The sequence below is a fragment of the Borostomias antarcticus genome (genome assembly GCF_949987555.1).
Source record: "Borostomias antarcticus genome assembly, chromosome: 7".
NCBI classification, from domain to species: Eukaryota; Metazoa; Chordata; class Actinopteri; order Stomiiformes; family Stomiidae; genus Borostomias; species Borostomias antarcticus.
This window is the reverse complement of record NC_140240.1, coordinates 26,923,547-26,935,248: the sequence shown is the minus strand read 5'-3', so window position 1 is coordinate 26,935,248 and position 11,702 is coordinate 26,923,547. Positions and strand designations below refer to the sequence as shown.

At 47.9% G+C, this 11,702-nt stretch overlaps 1 long non-coding RNA gene across 1 annotated transcript; it reads left to right on the top strand.

Annotated features, from left to right (window-relative positions):
- Positions 1-5,091: 5,091 nt before the first annotated feature.
- LOC311310937 lies at positions 5,092-6,161 on the top strand. The gene is made up of 3 exons (XR_014630527.1): positions 5,092-5,159; positions 5,502-5,656; positions 5,837-6,161. It is a non-coding gene; the product is annotated as an uncharacterized lncRNA (long non-coding RNA).
- The last annotated feature ends 5,541 nt before the right edge of the window (positions 6,162-11,702 follow it).

The window sequence follows — 11,702 nt, the reverse complement described above, 5'->3', positions numbered from 1 at the left end:
TCTCTCGCCCTCCCACCCCCCCACCCCCCCCCTCTCCTCCATTCCACGCCACGCTGGATGCAGTGGGAGAGGGCGATAAGGCCAATATTACTCGGGGATAAAGCTGGAATTAGTTATCCGCCACCGTGAAAAACGGGAGCCCGAGCCGTGATGGAGAGCTGGGGCCGTTGGAAGAGAGAGGGCCGGGGCGTTGAGGGGAGAGGCGGAGGAGGCGGGGGCAGGGGGGGGAGGGGGGGGCTCCTGGTGATATTAGATAGCTGTGAGAAATGGCCAAGCAATGTCAATCCTCACAGGCAACCAGTCCAGGCCCGCTTTCAGCCTTTCATCTCTCAGCCGCTTTATTTTATTTTTTTCCATCTCTCCAGTAAAAGAGAGAGTGATTTGTAAAACAAGGCGTCTGATGGGACCCAAACTAGACAGGCGGGGGCTGTTTTATGGTACGGCTCCCGTGGGACAGGGCCGGCCGCCAGCTTGTTCTTTTATATCAGTCCGGGGGCATGTCGCAAAAAAAAAATCAGGTGCCCGCTCGAAGCGGCCTGGTTCATTTCCCTCTGATTTAACCGCAGCTGTGTCGTCCGATGTTGGTTCTGATCATGATTTTATCCCCCACCCCGGGATGCTATTCCAGGGTAGAGGTGATGGGATGTAGGGTTATCACGGTCCACGAGGCTCGGGGTAAACAGGATAATGGAAGAAACACTGAAATATTGATAGGACCTGGAACTGAACCCTGGGGGACGCCCCCCTTCTTCCCGGCTCTCCAGTCTCGATGCTCTCTCTCTCTGGCCGGAGCTGGTAGTATGAGGTGCTTTATCATTCCGGGGGGATAATTGAGAAGTGAGAGGGAGGCCTGGGGGGGGGGGCCTCAGGGTAGATCCGAGGGACCCGGATCAACTACCAAGATCTGGACCCGGACCTCCCACGGTGCCTCACTCATCGCCTCGTCTGGCGTACCGGGCTGTGGGAAACGGAGGGAGTGCTCTCCCAGTTGGTCAGGATTAATTGAACGCCATTTATCCTCTTAATGCTTCTAACCCCCTGCTAACCCCCCCTCCCTCCTTCTCTCTCTGGTGGAGAGAGCAGTGAGTTAACATTAGTCAGGGGGGAGGGGATCATGGCAATTCGGCTGCTCAGTGGACTCCTTTGTACCCTGGACCTCCGTCTGCAGTGGAAGGGTGTTCTTATGTCCCCTGAACGTCACGGGGGGACGGCGAACGGACGATGACAGATGTAGTCAGTCACGTTCACGTGTCGCTTTGGGATTTTTTTTTCTCAGTCATGTCCCGACAAAAGATGGCCGAGCGTCCGTCCGTGCGTTCGTCATCTCGCCCTTTGTTTTTCACCGCCTCATTCATCCTTGTATCAGAAATCCGTCATCTATCCCCTTCGTGTTAGAATGACCCTCGAACCCGCCGCGCCGGTGACCCTTGGAGACGGCGGCGGCTTTGCTCCGTGTTGCCTCACCTGCGCCCTGTGACGGAGTCGCTGTCGACTCGGATTTAAATATATTTAGCATAAACCCCTCTCCGTGGAGCTGGCTCGGGGGCAATAATAATCCTGACCAACTGGGAGAGGGCGCCCTCTGTTTCCCAGAAGGCGCATGCATAATGTACATATATGCATGTGCGCGCGCACAAAATCACACACACACACACACACACACACACACACACACACACACACATGTGCTCAAAATCACACACACACACACACAGCCCACAGAGTGTGTTGTGAAACGAGTGCCAGCCTGTGCCAACCAGCCATGCAGGCACAGGGCACAGGGGGCGTGCCAGTTGGCAGAGATGCCTGTCTGGCGTGGAGATACCAACAATCAGTCAGGTCAACGGGGGATGGGGAGAGGCAGGGAGGGGGTGGGGGGGGGCGGAGACCTGTGTTCGGTGTCACTCCGTTACACACTCACATTTAAATCTGCTAATTAAAGCTCCGCTACATAGGGGGAGATTGACGAGCTCGTTGCCATGAGACGGCTTGGCTGCTAATTAAGAGGGGCTCGGGTTGTGTGTGTGTGTGATTGTGAACACGCATGTGTGTGTGTGTGTAGGGAGATCACATGGCTAACATGAGGTGCGAGGATGAGGCCAGGGGGGTTGCGGGGGGGGCGGGCCGGAGGCTGCAAGGGCCCAGTGTGAAACAAGCGTGGAAAGCAGAGAGGAAAAGCAGCTCTTTTGCGTAATCGCCTCCTAATTGTGTCTCCGACTGTCACTGATTGCTTCGTTTACTGGCGAGCGAGGGTCTGTTAACTCCCCGGCTGGTTCGCTCTCACTCTCCACGTCTCCCTGGTCTCTGCTTCTATATTTGTCTCTGCGTGATCAGTGCTTGGACCTGCTCGTTGTCTTATATACGTTCACAACCGCCTCACTCAAATCTTTACGTTATTATCGTCCCCTGAAGTCATTACACCGTGAATAGAGCGTGTTTGATGGGAAGTGGGGAACAAATCCACACAGACAGGAGCAGGAAACTAAGCGATTTGACACAGTTGAAGTAGCAGGGAACCGAGATTATTTTTGCGACCGTTTCCTTCTGAACACAATTGGGAGTTATTTCGTTTCCGCGCCACTGTTGCTCTTACCGGCAAACTTGCGTTTCTGGTTACACCAAATATTTTGGTTACTGTCGGAATCGGTTGCCTCCCCGTTTGTGATACAGCGTTCCTGCTGTGAACCCCTCCCCAAATGACAGACCCTCCTGAACACCCTCTAGCATCCCTCCGGTGCCTAGATTTAATATTGACCCCGACAGTATCTAGAACCATCCATCCATACATCTGCATTTCCGCCGGTATGAAAATAACACATCCGTCCGTCCGACTATGACTCACCCTCCACTCTCCCGACAGGCCTCTGAGTGGGAGGAGCCTGCTGAGGGGATGAACCCTGGGACTTGTAGTCCAGAGTGCCACCTGGCAGCTTCTCCATGGAGACGGGGGCCCAGAGTGCCTCTCAGTAGGCCCCCTCAGCCCTGGCTAATTAGAGGAGAGAGAGCGAGAGAGAGAGAGTCTGGCTTTTTGGTCATTAAACACAATAGGGCCGTCGCGTGAACACAAGTGCCTCCGGTGGAAAGGCTTTCATATGAGGAGCGCATAGCCCGCTCTCGCAATGCTTATCTGTCGGGCGCTATTGTGTCGTCCCGAGCGCCGTCGCTGTGTGGGGACAATGCGGCCATGATCGATGAAACCCCCCCCCCCCCCCCCCCCCCTCCCCCTCCGGTGGTCTTACTGTACGAGGCTGTCAGCCAAATCCATAATAGTGTTATTCCTCAATCCTCTCTCTCTCTCTGTCTCTCTCCCTCGCTCACACAGACGCACTCCGCGTTGAAGGCGTGCGCCGGACGACCTTCAGCCGTCTCTCTCTCTCTCTCTCTCTCTCCGCCTCCCCTCCTCCTCTGTTGTCTTCTAAAAATAGCCCCCCAATCATCGGCGGAGTGGCGCAGCTGCCCCTCCGGGCTCGCCGCTCGGCAAGAGGGTGCCAGAGATGAGCCTAATTAACTCATTCAGAACGAGAGGAGCAGGGGAGGACGGAGAGAGAGAGAGAGAGGGAGAGAGAGGGAGAGAAGGAGGGTACAGAGGGAGGGAGGGGAGGAGGTGGAGAGAAGGAGTGTTGTGGGGCAGGGAGAGAGAGAGAGAACAAGGGTAGAGAGAGAGAGAGAGAACAAGGGTAGAGAGAGAGAGAGAACAAGGGTAGAGAGAGAGAGAGAGAGAGAGAACAAGGGTAGATAGAGAGAGAGAGAACAAGGGTAGAGAGAGAGAGAGAACAAGGGTAGAGAGAGAGAGAGAGAGGGAGAACAAGGGTACAGAGAGAGAGAGAGAACAAGGGTAGAGAGAGAGAGAGAGAGAAAAAGGGTACAGAGAGAGAGAGGGAGGCGTGACGGATTCTAGAATGACTAAGAGAGAGAGAGAGAGGGAGGGAGGGAGAGGAGGAAGAAGACGGAGCAGGGAGGAAGGGGACGACAAGCAGGGTGTGGGAGGTCAGGGTCTCCACGGGGGCGGGGTGCGCCGGTGGAGGCCGGGAGGGACGGAACGAGGCAGGAGGAGGCTCTAATTAGACGGAGGGGACGGAAGGGCCCGTCCAGAGCGACGCGGGGGAGCGAGGAGCGGAGGGGGAGAAATGGAGACGGATGGACCGGTCGGCTGCGGCGCCGCGATAGGAGAGAGAAATGTGTCATCTTCCAGAGAGAGAGAGGGAGGGAGAGAGGGAGAGAGAGAGGGAGAGAGAGAGAGAGAGAGGGAGGGAGGGAGAGAGAGAGCGAGAGGGGAATTGACGACAATCTCAACCAACTCAATTAGCCGCCGTCCATAAAAAAAAAACTGCTCTTCATCTGGCCTGTCAGACTCGCGAGCTGCGGGAGGAGGAGGGAGATAGTAGGAGACCCCACCCCCTCCTCCCTCTCTCTTTTCTCTCCCTCTCTCTCTCTCTTTTCTCTCCCTCTCTCTCTCTCTCTCTCCCTCTCTCTCTCTCTGGCGGAAGCATTGGGTTGGTTCCATCCTTATTGTCAACAGACACTCCGTTCTGCTGCTAAGCTCATCCGTCCTATATGGTACTCCTCGCGTCGCCGTGCCAACCCCCGAGCGAGGCTGCGCCCTGCCCCTGCCAGCCCCTGACGAGCGGCCGGGCCCCGGCTCGGTTTAATTACCGTACAGGAGGAGCAGGGCGGGCTAATTAACACGTTAACGAGCGGCAGCCGAGCGAAGACGACGGTTCTGACAGCTTCACCCCCACCCCACCCCCTTCTGTCGACACGCGCACTGTGTAGTAAAGGAGGGGTAAAGAGTGAGTGAAAGAGTGTGGCCGTGTCCGAATTGCATACTACCTGCTACATGCTATATAGTAGGCACTATATAGTATGCATACTGCATACTATATAGTACCTACTGTTCCACAAAACGCGTGTAGTATGCGAGAAAATACAGCATGCTACTCGAGTCATCCAGCGGAAGTGACGGGATACGATACTGTTTACTCCCGCGAAGCTGTGGTACAATTATCCGGTGTTTTCTGTGATCATTTTGTGTATTATCCACAAAAATGTAGCCTTTTCCTGGCATGGGATGTGCGGCTGCTGCTGCAGCAGGAGAAGTCGTGTTCACGCTGCAAGGAGAAGAGCCGTCATGAGATCTTCTCGACATGCTTGTAGTTGAGGTAAATATTGAACGTTAGCTTGCTAGCTACGCTAGTTAGCTAGGTTAGTTGATAGCCCCGCATGTGCTGGCTTGGGGCTAGCTATACTGTTACATTTGTACCAGGGATGTTATATTAAATAGATTCTGAGAGGCAGGTAAGCAAAACAATAAAACTCAACTCATTTTAAAGAGGTGGGTAAACTGAGTTTACCTGGGTTTACTCATCACTACACGCCTGCTTTGTAATGTTACATTTTAGCTCTACAGATAATGACATCTATCTATTATCACATTGTAAAGACAAGTATATGCCATACGCACAAATGAGTTAAAGTTTGCCCTAATAATATTCCCCCTGTAGGCTCACATGGAAGACAGAGGTCCTCACCAAGTCAACCTCCACGTCCCTGCTGAGGACCTATTTTGACGGCTGGACACAAGGAGGGACTTCAGATTGTCAAAATCGACACAGAGGAACCTTGGTGATGGTCAGGAGGATGGGGCAAGACCATGGAGGTGCTAATAATAGCAATAACAATAATAATAATTCATTGCATTTAGAGCTTTTCTCAGTACTCACCCTTTACAATGGTCTTGTCATCTTGCCAGCATTACCTTAGTCATTTATTTAGCAGACACTTTTGTGTGTCTGCTAAGCGACTTACAGTAGGCCTAATTGCATTTAACCATTTAAAGGTTGAAGACCTTGATGGTGGCCATGGTCCTGCTGCTGCAGATCATCCCAACCCTGGAGATGGCCTCAGAAAGTGTCTCGCAGCGGCAGCATCAGCACCAGCACAAGCTGCCTGGATCCCAGCTCTTGGTGAGCACGACTACCCACATCCTGCCATAAGTAGTCAGTCTATCAGTTCATGAGTGTGCTTTACCTTGTTCCTTATAGACAGCCTTGAGGCTTTAAACACTGATCAGTTGGTTATAGGCAGCCTTGAGGCATTTGTTTAAATGTATTTGTATTTAAATGTATGTGTAACACTGTACATAGTAATCAGTTTAAGTATTTTGGGGGGAGACAACAGATCAGCGTTCTCCTGTCAGTACCTTTTGCAAGGAAAGCTAATGATCTGACCAAATATAAACAAGTCAAAAGTATATTTGAAGACCATTGTGTAATAAAAATATCCAAGAAATGTTTATGGTTGTGTTTCTTCCATTATACATGTAAAGGTTACTTCTTGATGTATTAACATTTCAACAAAGTGTAATATCTACACATCAGACACATTGTCTTGATATGTCTACAGGTCATGTACAGTAACTTGGAAGGTCTTACAACACGCAGAGCGCTTTGGACATGTAACTCCCTTATCAAGTAGTCGTTAGTCAGACACATTAAACTGAAGCTTTCATAACCGTCTCTGAATAATTCCAATGAAGCATTGTGAACCAACATGTGTGTTCCGTCTTTTATGCCTAATTGCAAACTACAATGTCCATTAGGAATGTTCTTTTACTCTAATGACTGGTTTTAGGTATAGTGACATTTGTTCTTTGACTGGGAAGACATTACAAGGAATGACACACAAACACCAATTTAATTCAAGAAAATACATTTAATAAAAAATAACAAAAACAATAATGGAACAAGATAAAACAGTTTTTTTTGACTGAGGCTTCTAGAAGCAACATCAGCCGGTCCTCCCTCTCCTTAAACAACCCCCTTTCCTCCCTCCACTCAGCCTTCATCTCTGCCTTCTCTCTCCCCCATTCAACATCAGCCGGTCCTCCCTCTGGAGGACGGCCAACTCTTCCCTGTTTACGGGGAAGAGAAACCACGCTGAAAGGCTTGGAGTAAGTTAACTAACGTATGCATTGTTGTTCAGAAGCAATCCAGCGGTCTGTTTACTTTGGATATTGATTTATGTAGGACCTACATCTTAGAAGCTGGGCTGCAGCGGACGACGGAGACAGCCTGGATAAAGCACGCAGAGAACCTTGTAGCCATGTACAAGGTGATTTTGATCTACAGGCTACATGATAGCAAAGATATTGATAGGGACTCACAGTTTGTATGACACTAGAAAACTTATCTAACCTCATAGGACCTAAAGAGCCCCAGAACTGGGATAGCAAAGATATTGATAGGGACTCACAGTTTGTATGACACTAGAAAACTGTTATCTAACCTCATAGGACCTAAAGAGCCCCAGAACTGGGGTCAGCACAGAGGGAGGGAGGCCACAGCCGCTTCGTGGAAGTGGTACGGGGTCTTGGAAGAGGCGATGGGGGCCACCCATGCAGCCGTCCTCCAGAGGATCATCGTCCCTGGTGTGGTCGTTGGTCCCTGTAATACATCCAGAAGTATTATGGGACAATGAATATTAATATATGATATATGAACAGTTGAACTCGTTTAAATCATGGAATGAACAGACAATTGTTTAAACAACTTCAAGTAACGTTAGGCTCGGTGGCTTAGGTTTGCCATTTAACAACTCATCACAATTTCGACATTTCTTGCACATTTCTTAAGCGATCATGGTCATATTACATGGAAATGTTAGTCTGTTTCTCTCGATTCTAGCTATAGAAACATCTAAGATTTGACATGAATACGTTTTGAGCAAGAGCCGTCTGAACACCTGTAACGTTAGCAGCCTATTAAAGGGGAACAGAAATAGCCAACTAAGAACTGATCACGTGTTGTTCCTCATATTTAAAGAGAACTAGTAAATTCATTACTCCCCAAAAAACAGATAAAAACCCAAAATAAATCACATTTCCAACATTGATATTTACGTTTCTAGCTGTCTAGTGCCGCCATCTTTAAATTCCACGTCACACTACGTCACTGGTATGGTGAAACCGGCGGCGCGTTTAAAGCAAACAAGAATATAACTAGCTAGCTAGTTGTAAAGTAGCCTAAAAATGAGCGATTCAGACGACCAGGAGAGAGAAATTGTGGTGCCTTTAAACCCCATAGCGTATGCGTATGAGCCTGTGCGAGAAACACCAATCGTGCAGTTTGCAGAGGAAGAAGCTGAGGAACAAGTGGTGGTTGTTCGGGGTCAGGAGCGGGTCGACTGGTGCAGCTGTGGGTGTTGCATCCCAATGCCGACCGCGGTGGAGTGTATTTGCTGCCAGGAGGCAAACTTGGACGATTTTGTGGTTGAAGGCCAGTGCATTACCTTGAAGAGGACTTTCCAGATGTTATGTGGGGAGAGAGATGTACTGGAGGTGGCTATGCTGTCCCTGAAGGACATCAGGGCTGAGACGCTGGAGCGTCCCATAAATAGCAGGTAAGGTTAATGGATTATGGAAGGTAGCTAACGTTAGCCAGCCCAGGTAGCCACGTTGTGTCAGAAACGCACGCTAATCATCATTATAATCGAGACACCCTAGGTGTGCAGGAGCCCCCCTGTTTTATCACGAATATAGTGGATGATTCGTGCTCTTTCAGACTGTAGAAGTTATGTTAGCTAACTTGCAGTAAGTAGGCTAATTCTTCTGATTGTTTCTGACGTTCACAACTCTACTATAGGCTGCCGTAACGTTAGATTACACGAGTTAATTTAGCGGTGTCAAAGATGGGCTATAACTCAAGGAAAGTTAACAGACCGACCGTCTTTCATCTGTTTGTAGTCTGTTGTATTTTGTTATTTGCATAGTTTTTGGCCATTCATTTAGGCTATTATTACCTAGGCGACTAAGCCTTGTTGTAGCCTATCATTACTGTAGGCTAGTTTTTTTATTTTTAATTCTGGACATCAATGCAAATGCATGAGGCAATTCTCAATGTTCATTCGAGTTTAAATAAAGGTAGCCCAAATAACATTTTGCATACTTTTTTCAGACTCTTCAGGTTGACAGCCTACAGACAGTTCACTCTTTGGACGAGAGGGCATTTGGGGAAAAGATACCGGATTCCAATCCCATCCTGCGCTGTGGCTTTCATCAGGAATTTGTTCCCCTCTCCTGAATACCATGGATTTGAATATGCTTGTGATGAATTTGAAATATAATATGCCATTGCCAACAGTGTCATTGTCTGTTTCAATTCATTTTTTGTCTTTATCTGCTCGTATCCCTGGCTCTCGTCTGCCATGTCGATTGCTGTAGTATATGCTTAGGCTATGCTTTGTTTAGAATATGCTAATAATAATAATAATAATAATACGCCTTACACATACATATGATTATGGAAGTATGAATGAGTATGAGTGAATTTTGTACTAGAGTCGTCATGTAGCCTGCTTATATTATCACACTATTTATGATACCTTGCAAATTGAAAACCGGTATGAAAGTAATTTAAAGTAATGCAATTATGTTCCAATACTCAAATAGCCTACCCCAACGTTTTCAGAAAACTGAGTTTGTGTTCCACCTCAAAAAAGTATCTCAATTAGCCTACACATAAGCGCCTGCGCAGTCACCCACCCCATCTGCGTGCGTGAGTGTGATACAGTTGGAAAGCGACAGTTGAAAGTGAAGTTTCCTGTTGTGTCCGATGAAACAAATCATTCGACTTGATCGGCGAGATACCATCCAACGTGGTCCGGTGTCGACACGATACAGCATAGCCTATATCAAGTACTATGTAGCCTAGCCTACATCCTCATCTCCTGGTGGTCCCCCCACTGTTAATCCTACCTCCTGTATGAGTTACAGTACCTAAGTATCCTTGATTATGTGTAAATATGTGTAAATTCATAATGTGCAGGGCCAATGCATTGCAATTAAATTCAGTAAATCTCCAGACTTACATTTGGTCCTCCCTGGTGAGAAAAGGTAGGATTGATATTTATGGAATTAAATAGAATATTTTAAAGAAATTTCGAATTATTCATAATGTTGTTTTATGATTACTGTATTGTAAGTGTAACCCACATTTTATCTTGGAACAGCCCAATGCATTAGACTAGGTAAACTGGTTTGATGTTTGAGATTACACCTGGATAAATTAACGATGCCAGTGGTGTATTGGGAGAGGGGTTGCTTGGAAATATGAGTGACTCATACTTGACACCTGAAACCTTTACGTCACAGGGGTCAAGACGGTCGTCTGAAAAAAAAATCTTGGAAAAAACATGTCAATGTTGTTGTTTTTAAAAACGTACATTTTGTCGTAGTTTGGGGGGGGCGGGGGTTATTACTATGTAAGTAGGCTATTCATGATTCAACATATTTATTTTTTCGCTGGAAAAAGCCAGGCCAGCCCTAAACGCACGCGCCCTGTCTACGTGTAGACTACGTTGTAGTTTCTGCAAACCGTGCGGGATTAACCATTGTTTGTTTTTTTTACTATGGGAATAACTCGGACTCAGTAATCTCGGATAAAAGTATAGAAGCAAATCCCCCAAAATATTACTCTCACACTTTGGATTAATTTATTCGAAATTAAGGTAAGACCATATGTTTGCTATCTAGAGCTCTACCTTGTTCGAGAAAATGTGTAATAAACTGTTGTGCCTCGTGTGGCATGGCGTTGTTGTGAAGTAGCCTAATTGTGGTTGTTATTAACGATTAGCCTTGGTGTCCAAGTTATAGCCTAACGTTATGGGTAGCCTAGTTGATCGATTCGGCTTCCATCCATGAAATGTAGGCCATATAAGACCATTATTGAAACTTGTAAAGTGGGGGCCACTAGATAGCCTAATCACTGACTGGCTTGTTAATTAGGGTTATCTAGAGACTGGACCAAAATACCAAGAGAAAGAACGTTTTTCGAGTTTAATTGCTATGCAGGCTGGAAACGGTGTGCGTGTCTGGCTGTGTGTGCATTTGCGATGTTGAAACTGGACTGGTAGCCTAACGTTAGATCTCGGCAGCCTGGCTACTTGAAAAGTAGATCTTGGTTCAAAAAAGTTTGAGGCTTGATTAGCTTGTGACTCGTAGGCCCTATTCAGTTTATTTCAGCAAGCTGCAACTGCTTAACCTACCAGTCTGTCCTCTGCCTGACTTGCGCGTTTGAGCGCTCTTTCTCTGCGGCTCACGCACGACTGGCCCTGGCTCTGGGTTGGTCTGTCTGTTGTCCCTACGCTGTAGCCCGAAAAATCAAAAATAGTGGCGTTGCCTCTGGCTTCAGTCGTCTGGTTCTTATTTTCTCAATTTTCCCTGTCTTGTCGAATTGGTAGCTCTCCACATAGTCCGTTGGCAAGAAATGATCGCTGCAGACCCTGAATTCCGGCGCAGTTGGCGGGCTAGCTCGTTTCAGAGCTGCTAGCCAGCATTGCAGGACAGCTTTCCTTTTCAAAGGCAATCGGTGGTAGTGTGTCTCCAGACCGGCTGATGTAGTTCTGTAGAACTCGTTACTACAGCCTGGAGCAATACAATAAACTCCCCCCGTAGATCTTTTAGCAGAAGTGGAAGCCATTTCAGTGTGTACAGTAGCTAGCATTACAGTAGGCTAGTGTACAGGAGCTAGCTATAACCATACCAGTGACGTCACGTTCAAAAGGGCTGCGCCCTAGTAACAAAACAACAAACTCGTATCACAGTTTTCTCATTTATAGCTAATTTGGCAGTTTTGAGTATTGGACCATGTATATGACTAATAAAACATCTGTTATGTCGCCTTCACTTCCTATATCATTTCCACTCC